Here is a 14,048-nt window from a genome sequence, read left to right on the forward strand (position 1 = left end):
ATTTTTCCATAAATAAAACTCTTAAATAAATTATTTATCAAGTTAATAAACTTGGAAATAATAATTTCAAGTAGACACGGACTTGGTGCTTGGTACACGCGCATATGCATGGGCGAAAAAACGAGTTTTGTTTCTTGTAAAACAGTTAAACACAAAAAAAGAATTTTTCCATAAATAAAACTCTTAAATAAATTATTTATCAAGTTAAAAAACTTGCAAAAAATGATTTCAAGTAGACACGGACTTGGTGCTTGGTACACGCGCATGGGCATGGGCGAAAAAACGAGTTTTGTTTCTTGTAAAACAATTAAACACAAAAAAAGAATTTTTCCATAAATAAAACTCTTAAATAAATTATTTATCAAGTTAAAAAACTTGGAAAAAATAATTTCAAGTAGACATGGACTTGGTGCTTGGTACACGCGCATGGACTTGGTGCTTGGCATGGGCGAAAAAACGAGTTTTGTTTCTTGTAAAACAATTAAACACATTGTCACGGTTTGTTAGGACTTCGTCAGAGCTGATCGGCCAAAAGGGGCGATTGAACTAGAATTCTTGACATAGTTTGCTGGATTGTTCAGTTTGGCTAAAGAATCTGCAATACTCTAACACCAGCACTGTCAAGAAAAGGAACCAAAACAACAATGATGTAGTTGTAAGATTTCTTACAACTACACTCCACTAAAACTAATCCAATTTCTAAGTGATCATTATGAATTCTTATTTGATTAATTGAATATTGAGAATGTTTACAAGATAGATTCAAGTATTACAACAATTTTACTTGAAACATAGATTCACTTTCTGTTTCTCTCTCTATTTCTTGACCAAGATTCCTTAGAACCCCTCACAAGTAATGACCTCTATCCTTTATATAGAATTTTATATAGTGGATGACAGTTAAGATACCCACTATTTTCGGGATCACTATGCGACACATTCGCTCATCTTCGCATAGCATACCTCCTCGCGCAGTTCTCCATACTTTACTCGTGGCTTTACTGACATCATCTGGTGCGTCATCCCAACTTTGCTGTGTGCGATGCTCTTGGCTTAGGTTGTACTCTTTACTTCGCTTGATTACTAACGTGTGCGATATTTTACTCCTACGTTTTGCCTCTTCTCATTTCGCTTATTCTTCAAAGTGAGCGATATGAGAAATTCTCTTTTTGTAAATCGCACATGCTTGTATTTTTTCATTTTATTTCTTCGACAATTTCCCGGGTTTCAAGTTTCTCTCCACACGTGTCGATTTTCTTCCTCTTTAACCGCCTTGAACTGTCTTCAACTGGTTGTTTCATTTCACCTATATAAGGGTTTTTTCATCAGTAAATAACCCTTCTACACTTTCTCTTCTCTGCAACTATTCTTCCAAACTTTTTCTTCTTTCTATTGTTGCTATTCATCTTCATCCGCTATTATCCATTTCTTCTGCTGCTGTCACCGATTTCTTCTACTGTTGTTCTTCCACCATGAACTCTGAATCGAAGTTTGTTTTCTTTCCTCATGATGATTATTATTTATTTTAACCATTCTCATCTAAGTTTTTTATTAACTTAATTCCCATACTTTCGCAGGAAAAGTTCTTCTATTAGCGCTCTTCGAATCATGCAAAAACCAAATCTTCGTCGGATGAAAATAAAGATTCGCAGAAGAAGAAACCAAACATTAATAACAAAGAATTCATAAGAGGAAGACTTCGCACAATAAAGAAGTAAGAAATATCCAATTTATTTGAAACAATATTGTTTCCTCTATTTTATTTTCGCAGGCTTCCGATTCTGAGATGGTTGATGGAAAAAATCCACAAGCTAAGAGGCCTCGCAAGCCCATATCAATCCCTTCAAATCTTGCTATTCTAGTTTTGAATGCTGCAGACGTTGTCCCTATAACCACAGTTCAACCTTCGCACACTAATCCTTCTATCATTCCAATAATTCGAACTTCTGAGAAAAATGTTCTTATTACTCCTACACCATCTCAAGCTTCTGAGAAGAATGTTCCTGCTACTCCTTCACCAACAATCCATCTTATAGATGAGAATTCCTATGTTACTTATGATGAACTTTTTTTTTTTGAAAAGGAGTCTCCTGTAAATAAGGAGTTTCTTCTTAATCGAGGAACAAAAATTACTCCTCCCATTGCCTCTGCGACTTCATCGCATGCAAATCAAGTTTTTCCTTCACCCATTAATTCTAGATCGCAACCAAACCTTCTTCAAAAGGAATCCCCTGTCCCAACAAATTCTTCTACTCCTCTTTCCTTGTTAAATTCTTTTCCTTTGAACAAGAAATCTTTGGATAGTGTAAAACTTGCTGCTCAAACTTTATCCGAAGTCACTCTGCCCCATCTTTAATTGATGATCCTTGCAAGTTTTGCACCTGTTCTTCCTTAAGCAAGCTTCTATGTGAATTTCCCGCTGATAAAGCTTCAAGGGATGAGGTCTTTTCCCAAATTGATCCGAGCTTCCATGTTGCTCTAGATGTTCTGGTATCTACCTTTCACATCTTAATTCGTTCTTTTATGTTACTTCCAAGTTGTACTAACTTCATCTTTTTCCTTTTTAGACTCTCATCGTCGCGTGATGCTGGCTGAAAAGTATTTTGAATCTAGCTGCTCTCAGTTGGAATTTTCACAGAACCCTTAGATTGTTTCTAGACCAACTTCTAATCTTTCGAAAAGGAATTCGTTACAATCTGAGCAAACCTCAGCATATATTCACCTTAAGGCATACGATAAACCCGATGACAGGGGATTCACGGGTGTTTCGAAAGCTTACCTCCCGTATCAGACGGGAGCAGAACCGCTGAAGTCGACTCGGGCCATGACTCCTATGTCATGTGCGAACCCGAGGGGCCGAGACGATATTGTAATTGTCGTCCTTCCCTGCAAACAGTTTTATATTTAATGTACCCTTCCTTAGGGTTTAAAAAAAATAATTGTCCAAGTCCAAAGTCCAAATAAAGTGCAAAAGAAAAGAAATAAAAAAAATAATTACAAAAAATGGAAGGTCTCTAAAAAAAAAAAATTCTCTCTTTTTTTTTTATATATTTTTCTTTCGCTCTTTTTTTTTTTTTTTGCTTTGTCTTTTTCCTTCTCTTTTGGCTTTAAGCTTTGATTCCAAGTCTTTAGTATCCACACGAAATAAAAAAATCCTAAAAATTATACCTAAACACAAATCCGCGTCGGCGACGCCAAAAATTTGATGAGTTTCAAAAGTTGTTGTAATAGTAGAATCCGTCTAATACTTGTGAATTTTACCTAAAAATATCATTAATCCTTTTCAATGATCTTCTCCTCTCTGTTCATCTTTTAATTCTTCTGCATGTCCTAATCTCTTCTTTCTCTATCCTCTTGAATTTTATCATATTTTTCTAATCATCTTTCTGTATTTCTTGCTAGGTCGGTGGTGCTCTTGGATGATAGCTTGAAGAGTTAGAGTGGTTTTGCCGAACTATATCTTTTATCATCCAAACACAGTTTGATACTACACTTCAAAGATATGTGAAGATTTTTTTTCTCTCACAGCTGATTAATCTATACTTTTATAATCATTTATTACTACTCTGATAATCCCTGACATCTTTCTCCCACGCTCATGGCACCTTCGAAATCTAGCAGCCGTTATTACCCTAATCCTATCATTATATCTTGCAAAATAAACAAGACTTCCAACAAGTGTCCAACATTCAGTTATGGAAACAACGGCTATCAATTTTATATTTTTATGGTCTTCATCTGATGAGTTTCAAAAGTTGTTGTAGTAGTAGAGTTCGTCTAAGACTTGTGAAGGTTCGATTTTTAAATTTAATAAAAATAAATATACAAATAATGTTAACAATGGTGAGAGGTACTAGGACTAGGATTCCACCAAATATTCAAATTCATGTGATTCACCTATTTATTCTAAACCATTATAGCTCATTCAACAAGTATTTTGACTCTATTTCTTTGCCTAAGATAGATTCTTAAATATTAATTGTAAATCTTAAGCATGGCATATCAAAAGAATTAATCCTAAGCATAAACCATCAAACGAAATGACAATTAATTAAGAAATTTTTATTTTTTTTAATTTTAATTTAATGGAAATAGTCAAATAAAGAATTAAATAAATTTACCGCATGATGAATTTTGGTTTCCTCCGTCGTCCCAGCGTGGGGTTTAACTTCTCATATTAATCATTTGATCAAAATACATGTTTGTTGCTCAAAAGTTGCTTAAAATGATGAAAAGGTGTAAAACAGCAAAAGTACGACCCACAAAAAGCGTTTAAAAAAACGATAAACAATAATGGTCACAGACGCAGTATCTCTACGACCCACGCATGTGTATCGTTGTCACTGTTGGAAAACGACTGTCCTGGCTAGTCTGTTCTTCGTGTTCTTCATCAGCAACAGCAGCAGAAAAATGGCGCTCTGCAACTCGTGATTTCTTCATTCTGTAGCCTCCAAAACTTCCCCAAACTCTCTCCACCTCTCTATTACTCCAACACACCCTTATATACTCCTTCATGCACCGAAATCAAGCGTCATAACTCCATATATTCTTTCATTACTCGATAGTATTCTTCACTGCCGGTCACGGATTTTCTTCCCTGATTTATCAACCCACGCATTATTCCTTAGCTTTCATGCTACAAACACGTCCCAAAAGTCACTGAAACCCCAGTTTCAACACGCAAACCTCCAATTACAGCACACACTTCCCGGAAATAAACCCGAGAAGATATATCCTCCCTGTTTTCTTCCAATGGCAATTCCGACCAATTTTAATCGAATCTAAACCCATTACCAGGCCTGTTAAGACAAGTCTAGTCATCCCAACAAATATCCTCCATTGAGTCTCCTTCAATCCCGACCAAAATGTGAACCCTAATTCTGCCACTTGAGTTCCCGTCAAAACTGATATTTGAATGGGGAAGATGAAGGCCCCTTATCTAGTCCGGGGGTGCGATTAGCAGCTGCCTAGAAATGGGGTGCCCCTTAGTAATTAGGTTACCCCTTATCCAAAGTGAGGGTCCGTATAGCAAATGTCCTCCGGGGGTGCACCGAGCAACTTTTCGAGCCGAATTTTCCAACAATATTTATTTCCAGAAAAATACCTACAAACACACAAAAGACCATAATAAGGACAAAAATGAGCACTAACAATACGAAACATTAAGGACAAATTAGACACATAAATGCGTCTACCATCATCGTTTTCTCCTCCATCTCTGTATACAAATCTCTTTTCACTGAGACATAAAAGCTTTCTTTTATTCCCTCAACAAAACTCACCTTTTCTCAGTACCAAGACATGGAAAGTTCTCCGCTTTCCAACAGACTGAAAGCTCTAAAGCTTCCTGATATTTCTGCTGATGATTTGGTCCAAGGTGCTGCGAATTGGAAGTTCAGTTTTTTAGGTAAAATTTACTCTACCAAATCTTTTACTGTCATTGAGCTTGATAAGGAGTTGAAAAAGTTGTGAGTTAAAAGCAAAGACATATTTATTAAAAAGAAGGATTATGATACGTTTATGATAAAGTTCTACTCCGAAGAAGAATATGAGGTGGTCTTAAAATTCCGTCTGTGGTTTGTAGAAGGAGATCTAATGGTACTGGTGCCATGAGATCCATATATCCCTAAAAGTCTAGTTGACCTTACCAAACAGCTTCTATGGCTTCGTTTGTATAACATGCAACCAGAGTTTTCCTATCCTCCTATCATTTCAGGCATAGCGTCGGCAATGAGTGAAGTAAAAGAACTTGACCCTAAGGAGTGTATTGTTCCTAAAGGTAAAGTTCAGAAAGTTCTGGTGCTAATAGACGTGCGTGATCCACTAAGAAGGGGTTTCCGGCTCAAGAATGCAATAAATGAAGAAGTGTGGTTGAGGATATTATATGAAAATCAACCATTTAATCTTTGTGGTCACTGTTACACGATAGACCACAAGGATACTGAATGTGAAATAATTGTCAACTTTCTTCGGCAACAACAAAGAGGGTATCTTCCATCTAACTCCCTTATTGATCCTCCATCGTGGAATAATCCGGATAATAGGGGCTCAAGAGCTGGTGTAGTGGAAAAACAATTGCATCCAAGTCTTCAACAGGATCAGATTCAAACATCCAATACTCTTTTGGAGCAACAACATCAGCATGCAATGGATGGTCCAGCTTTAAATGATGGAAATATGGCGCATGCAAATATTAATATTGAAGCGACTTCTTCCTCCCAGCAATTGATGACCTGTACTCAAAGACAAGATCAACCGATCCACTTATCTAACCAGGTGGATAAATCCATTGTCTCGGCTGTACCGGTCTCAACTATTCAATGTAATTCCCAAGGTATGTTGCAAGTTGTTGTTAGCAAAAGTAGGGAGAGAGAAGATATCATGGAGAGAAAAGGAAAAAGAGTGAGAATGGAAAAAGGTCAATCTAGCCATATCTCAGATCAGAATCAGAGTAGTTTTAATGGAGAAAGTGCAAATACTCATAGCTCCTCAGTCTATGATACCGTGAATAGACAGGTAGGAGGTAATATGAGTATTCTTAGGCATTATTTAGCTATGGGGGAGTTTGATCTCTATGGATGACTACAATGCTCAGAATGTAGATCCAGATGGAATTATCATCAAGGAACCACTTCAATCTTTAATCCGTCATTTTAAAATGAATCAGTTAAGACAATATGAAGCTAGTACTTTTGAGGAATCTACAGTTAATACTCGTGTTAGTTTGGATATAATGTTCCACCTAATTTCAATCAATCTTACTGTGGAATGGTGTCAGAGCAAAATCACTTGAAGTCTCTTCAAGAAGGAAATCCAAGTGCCTCCCACCAGGTATACACCGTTACTTACCCTAATTTTAATTTCCTTATTCTTGATCTGCAAATCTTTCATAATTTTTTTGTGCATTATTTTGACTTTTCTAAGTTCTTTCACCTGAGATTTCATTATAGTTCTTGTCTTAAGAGTTGCACTCCATATAACATGAAATTAATTGCATGGAATGTTCAAGGGTTTGTCTCTAAAGACATTAGAGACTATTTAGCTGTTATCATTAAAGAACAAGACCCAGATGTGATTTTCCTTTCTAAAACTAAGGTTAGTGCTGATAGAGCAAAAAATTTATGTCAGAGGTTTTCTTATTCTAATTCTTGGTTTGTTAGCTCTATGGGTCTATCTGGTGGGTTGATTATGCTATGGAAAAAAGGTTTTCCGTGTGAAATAATTAGTAGTGCTGACAAAATCATACATGTTCTAATTCAATCGAACCCATCCAAGGAGGAATGGATCTTTTCTTGCATGTATGGCTCTACTCATGTAGTAGAGAAAAAACGGCAATGGGACTTCATTAAAGAGCTCAGTGAAAATGTATTCCAACCTTGGGTAGTTTTTGGTGACCTTAATGTTCATCTACATAACAAGGGTCAAAGTGCATCTAGCTCTAATCCTGATAACTAGGTTAGAAATGTGACTGATTCTGCTGGTTTAATGGACTTAGACTTTATAGGTCATAATTATGCTTGGTCTAATATGTTAAATGGAAGAGGATATGAAAGACTTAGAATTGATATGACTCTCCATAATGCCTTATGTCTAGAGCAATATCCAGACTCTAAAGTATTCCATCTTCCATTTAGGGCCTCAAATCATTGCCCAATTCTCCTATCAACAGAGACAAAATGTCCACGACCAAATAAATCTTGGAAATTTTACAAATGTTGGTTGAGAGATTCTTCATGTTCGAAAGTAATCCTAGATTCTTGGCAAGCTACTATGGGTCTCAAAAATTTCACTGATAAATTTAATTACACTAGAAAAGGTTTGGCTAAATGGAATCGTCAGGAATTTGGTCATATTAGTGAACATGTTAATTATTACAAGAATTTGCTTTCTCATCTACAATCGCTCCCATTTAGCGATTCTAATAGTGAACAAATTCAGTTCGTTATAGAAAGGTTGGCTTATTGGGATAAAATAGAAGCTGAATATTGGCAACAGAAAGCAGGGGACCACTGGATTCTGGATGCGGACAATAATACTGCTTATTTTCATTCCAGAGCTAATAGGAAAAGGTCTAGAAATAACATTACACCTTTGAAAGATGCTAATGGTAGATGGTATCATAAAAGAAAAGATTTAATGAGTTTACTCACTACTCACTTTTCCACTATAGCTACTACCACCAATCTTCAGTTGAATAACTCATATTTTGATATTATTCAACACTTAATCAAGGATGAAGATAAACAAAACCTCATGACAATACCTGATAAGGAGGAGAATTATGATGTCCTCAAAGGTATGTCTAGGTGGAGTGCTCCGGGCCCAAACGGATTTCCAGTGGGCTTTTATATTACTGAATGGGCTGTGGTGGGTGATGATATTACTTCTATGGTGCAAAACTTCTTCAAAACCAAAAAACTACCACCTCAGTTAAAACACACTGTAATTTTTCTTATCCCAAAAACCAATCAACCGTCAACACCTAATAACTTCAGACCCATTGGGCTTTGTAATTGCTCTTACAAAATAATCTCCAAGCTAATTGTTGTCAGAATGAAAACCCTTATGGATAGAATTATCTCACCTTCTCAAGTGGCTTACGTTCCAAAAAAGCTAATAAATGATAACATCATTTTAGCCCATGAACTAATTCACTCGATGAAGAAATCAAAAAAGAAAACTCTACTGGTTGCTCTTAAGGTAGATATGTCGAAAGCTTTCGACAGACTAGAATGGTATTTTATTGATAAAATGCTCCTTCACCTGGGTTTCTGTGAAGACTGGAGGGCCATTATTCATGAATGTATTTCGACTACTTCGATTTCTATCAGATTGAATGGAAGCACTTGTTCTCCATACAACCCATCTAGAGGCTTAAGACAGGGAGATCCTTTATCTCCCTATCTATTTATTATGTCAATGGAGTATCTTTCAAAAGCCTTAGAACATGCTCAGATGAATTAAGAAATTCAAGGAATCGGTACTTCCTATAAGTCAGTTCCAATAAATCATCTTTTATTCGCGGATGATTTCCTGCTATTCTTTCAAGCTACGAAAAAAGGTCTTCAACATATTTCTGATCTTCTGCAACATTTCAGCAACATATCTGGTCATCTCATTAATTATTCTAAATCTTCAGCTTTCATCTGTGGAGATGTGTCTCAAGATGTAAAGATCTCTATAGCTAGAAGGCTGGGAGTTAGAAGACTATGCTCATCAGATAAATAACTTGGTCTACCTATTCTCTTAGGAAAGTCTAAAAACGCCTCTTTTGAGTATTTAAAAGAGGCTTATGCTAACAAATTCCAAGGATGGATTTCATCAACTATGAATCAAGCATCCAGAACAACAATGGTGAAATCAGTTTTAAATGCCACTCCTACTCATTACATGAGTAACTTCCAAATACCAAAAAATACTTTGAAGAAGCTTGATACTTTACAAAGAAATTTTTGGTGGGGCCATAAAAACAACATAGGAGACAATTTCATTGCTTGAGACTCTCTTTGTGTGTCTAAGTAGAATGGAGGCCTTGCATTTAGAAACCTACAACAATTCAACATGGCTCTACTTACAAAATTAGCATGGAGGCTCTGTAAGTAGAAACCAATAAACCATGGGTTAAAAATATGAAGCTTAAGTATCCACCATACTGTGAATTCATTCAACTTCAACAACATAACCAAAATTCCTCTTAAATTTCTAAAGGAATATAAAAAGGGTTAGATATTGTTAGGAAGTTTTAGAGATGCGGCATCAGATGCGGCACTAAAGCTCTCATTTGGTATGATAAGTGGATAGTAGGCCTGGATCGCCTCCCGTATCCTAGGGATAATTTTAGAGAATCAGTCCAGCTGGTGTATGTTTCAGACCTCATGCTATACAATCCAAAAAGATGGAATGAAGAGTTGATTAGAAATATATTCCCAGATCAGATAGTTCAGTTATTTCTGAAGATGTATTTACCTCAACAAGGAGAAGGTAGAATGATTTGGGAACATAATAGAACTGGAGAATTCTCAGTTAAAACGGCTTATAAAGCCATGACTGGTGATCTCAATAGACACAATATGCCCTTTATGTGATTCACAGGTAGAAACTCTACAACATCTACTAATTGAGTGTGACTATGCAAAACCAATTTGGCTAGGAATGAATGTCAATGTGAACAGTCTACATAGTCAGCACATTAGTGTCTCTAGGTGGATAACTAGCTGGTTCTCTAGCTCAACTTCAGATGAGGAAAATCTGAGATGGATAGTCACTCTAATGTGCACAGCTTGGAAAATTTGGAAGAACAAATGCATAACAGTGTTCCATAATAGGAAAATAAGTACTTGGTGCGCATGTCATGAGATTAGAAACCTTGTTCAACTTTGTCTGAAAGAAGGAATTCAGCATCATGAGCATCAAAAAAAAATGCAAACACAGCACTGGTCTCCACCATCAACTAGTCAACTGAAAATTAACATAGATGTTTCTTTTGATCATCATACAAAGGAGATTGGAATATGTCTAATAATTCGTGATTCTGCAGGTTCAGCCAGAGGGATCAGGGGAAGGTACCACTATGGAGGAGTAGATACAGAGCAGTCATAATGTTTGGCCATGAAACATGACATCCCGTGGGCCAAAGAACTCAACCTTAATCTCAACAACTTAACGTTTGAAGCAGACTGTATAAATGTTACCAGTTCCATCAACAATGCTAGCTCAGTAGTTCACTGGATGAACTAGAGCTATGTAGATGAAATAAAGCAGATGTTTTCATGTTTTTCTTATGTTAGTAATAGTCATGTAAAAAGAACGACTTATAGTGTGGCACATGTAATAGCCAACAAAGCTACAACTACTAAGACTTCCTTTGATTTTGACAGTAATATTCCCAAAGAAATAGCTGATCTTGTAAGGGAAAAAAGGAAGTCAATTAAGAAGTTATGTAATATTATGGTTTAATCAAATGGTTTCTTGCATAAAAAAAAAACTAATCCAAGAGAAGGAAAGTTGGTTGAGGTTATCCAAGATCTGGTTTGGTGTATTGGATTGCATCTTAAAAATGTATACACGTCTCCTCATCCATTCAATCCTTTGAGGATACCCTTGTGTCTTCATATGTACCGTCGATCTATCCAGCTTTGATGCTTTGCAATACACCAGATCATCACCTTCCTCCAACAAGCGTCAGAGCTACTGCATAACGGTCCATATCCATACGATCACGTGCTCGCCTTATTCCTTTTCTGATTTGTATGTGTTGGACAGGCCAATGACATCATCATTTCTCACCCACAAATGGAAGAAGCTCCCTTCAACATCATATTTTCTCTAAACTCGGGCATACATTCTCCGATGATCCGTGTTCATCGTCTATTGCCAATACAGGCAACAACCCATGTCTTATATTTCCTCCAACATTCACTGGTATATACCCGAACTCGAGTTCAGTTCAAATAAACTTCATCACCATTGATCACCGAGATTATGATCATCACGAGTAACAACATCATCACTGCCGATGGCAGCATCATCACTTCCCCGTCCAGTCTCCAACATCATCATCACGAGCTCTCCATCAACAACAATTGATCACTAATGTCAGCTGCAAATGCCATCAATGTCATCTCTTCCATGCCAAAACACCAAGCTCGGTTCAATGGCAGCAGAAACCCGTTCAATATATTCCCATCTCAGACTCAAACCCATCACCAAGATCCTTGCTCTTGGGATTAGTTTACCAAATAACCTTATCTCGGTGACTCATGTAGGATCATCTCGGACGAGTCAAACCGAGTTTTCCGGTCCTTTTCCATCTAGGCGAAATCTTGTGTTTCATTTTCTGGAGATCCGAAAACGGCAATTTCATCGGGATTCCGGCAAAGATGTGCGAAATTGACTACATTGACCAGAAGTTGCAAGCAAAAATAAAATGCTTGATAGGAAGTGTGTTTTTTACTTCTAAAGTCATTTTAAAAAATTTGTTCCCAATTCAAAGCAAACACCCTCTAGGAGCGCGTGCCAAGTAGCATGTTCCTAATTGTCACAGGATCGAAACACCCAAATGCAAAACCAACTCTGACAATGGCAATTATGCTCCACAACACAATTTCAGCCAACTCGCATTTTAGCCAATACTTCAACTTCATGACTAATTTTCTATTCAGCCCATACTAAATAGAGGTTCTGCTCACAAATATTCCAAGCTTTCAACCAAATAAACACACTCGGCTTGATGCATAAACATAAGCCAAAACAAAGGGATAAATGCACCAACAAAACTTAGCTTTAAACTGAGCCGTATCTTTTTATTTATTGCACACTTAGGGTTACACACGCTTCTTGTTCCGGATTACCCTATCCCTTCACAAGATCAGGCTTATATAGCCTTACAAAAGCTATTTATAAATAACTGTGAGGCAGTTAAAGATTTACTTTATGCCAGACAGTTAGCCAACCGTGCCAACTGACGCCAACACACTCTAAAGCTAAACAAACAAGTCCTAGCCTTCAGTTATGCATAAAGTAACTCAACTTCCGTGGAACCAACTCGAAACCGTCAAGGCTATATGCCCTGCACATGTCATCCAGCCTTGTTGCATAATGATTGCGTCTGCCAGACAAAGTAGCACAATCATTGCTGAGCATCATTCTCCTAATGATGCAAGTGTGCCAATACAAGTCTTGCTTGCATGCCTGCACGCCTCATGCATACAATTTACTTTCCAAACTCATTTGGCATCTCTTGATGTTAATCTCGCATCTTTGGCCATGTCCAAACCCTGTTTGGCACATTCCATTGTCTAGATGCAACTCAGACATGCATTCCGCATATCTGACACTTTGGCCAAGCCACTGATAATGCACCACAATGTCTCATTTTTACTTGGCCACTTGACATCCATGTCATATACCTCCCCCACTAGCTGAACTCGACGCCCTCGTCGATTCTTTTTGCTTCAGGTAAGCCTGAATTTGTTCTTCAAATTGCCACAATGTAGTATCCTTCTCCCAACAAGCTTCGGAGTCTGGAAACCCTTGCCACTTAATCAGAAAATAAGTTCTCTTATTCTTCTTGCTTTCCCCCTCAACTCGATAATCAAGTGTAGCCTCAACTTGCTTGTAAAATTGTGATATGATTACTAGTGGTACACGCTTCACTTGTTTCCTCGAAGTGTCCTGCAAATCAGGATGGTACCTCTTTAAGAAGCTGACATGAAAAGTGGGGTGCACTTTCAACCTTTCCGGCAACTCAAGTTTGTAAGCCACCTTACTAACTCTTTTGATCACTTTAAAGGGACCTTTCTAGCCTTTATGCACTGTCTTGCTAGAAATCTTCTTACAAATCCGGGGCGTTAGTTTTAACAGCACCATATCTCCCACCACAAATTCCACATCTATGCGATGCAAATCAGTATACTTCTTCATTCGTCTTTGCGCCTTGGATAAACTATCACGCGCCTGCTCAGTTATCTCAATTTTTGACCTTGCATAACGATAAGCTGTTGGACATGAACCTTTCACCTTAGCCTTCGGCACCTCATGAGGGGTTAATGGTTGCTCGCCTGTCGCTAACTCGAAAGGACTCAACTCTGTTGATGAACTCATGTGCAAATTGTAACAAAATATTTTCGGCATTATAGTGCTCCTGAACGCCACCCAATTTCCTTGGATTTTCGTCACATAATGACGCAAGTACTCTTCTAACAATGCATTTATTCTCTCCGACTGACCATCGGTTTGGGGGTGATTGCTAGTACACAATTTTTGTTCGGAAACAAGCATTCCAAACAAGGCGGTCCAAAACCTTCCTGTAAACCGTGAGTCTCTATCACTCACAATATCTCGAGGAAGTCCCCAATACTTCACTACATTCTTGATGAACATATCCGCTGCAACGTCTGCATTACAAGAATGGGGACATGGAAAGAATATAACATACTTCGAGAAGCGATCAACGACGACCATTATCGAGCTAAAGCCTTGCACCTTTGCTAGCCCGTTAATAAAGTCCATCGACAAGCACTTCCATGGCTTGTCTGGAATCGGCAAAG

This window comes from Papaver somniferum, chromosome 1 (genome assembly GCF_003573695.1).
Source record: "Papaver somniferum cultivar HN1 chromosome 1, ASM357369v1, whole genome shotgun sequence".
NCBI classification, from domain to species: Eukaryota; Viridiplantae; Streptophyta; class Magnoliopsida; order Ranunculales; family Papaveraceae; genus Papaver; species Papaver somniferum.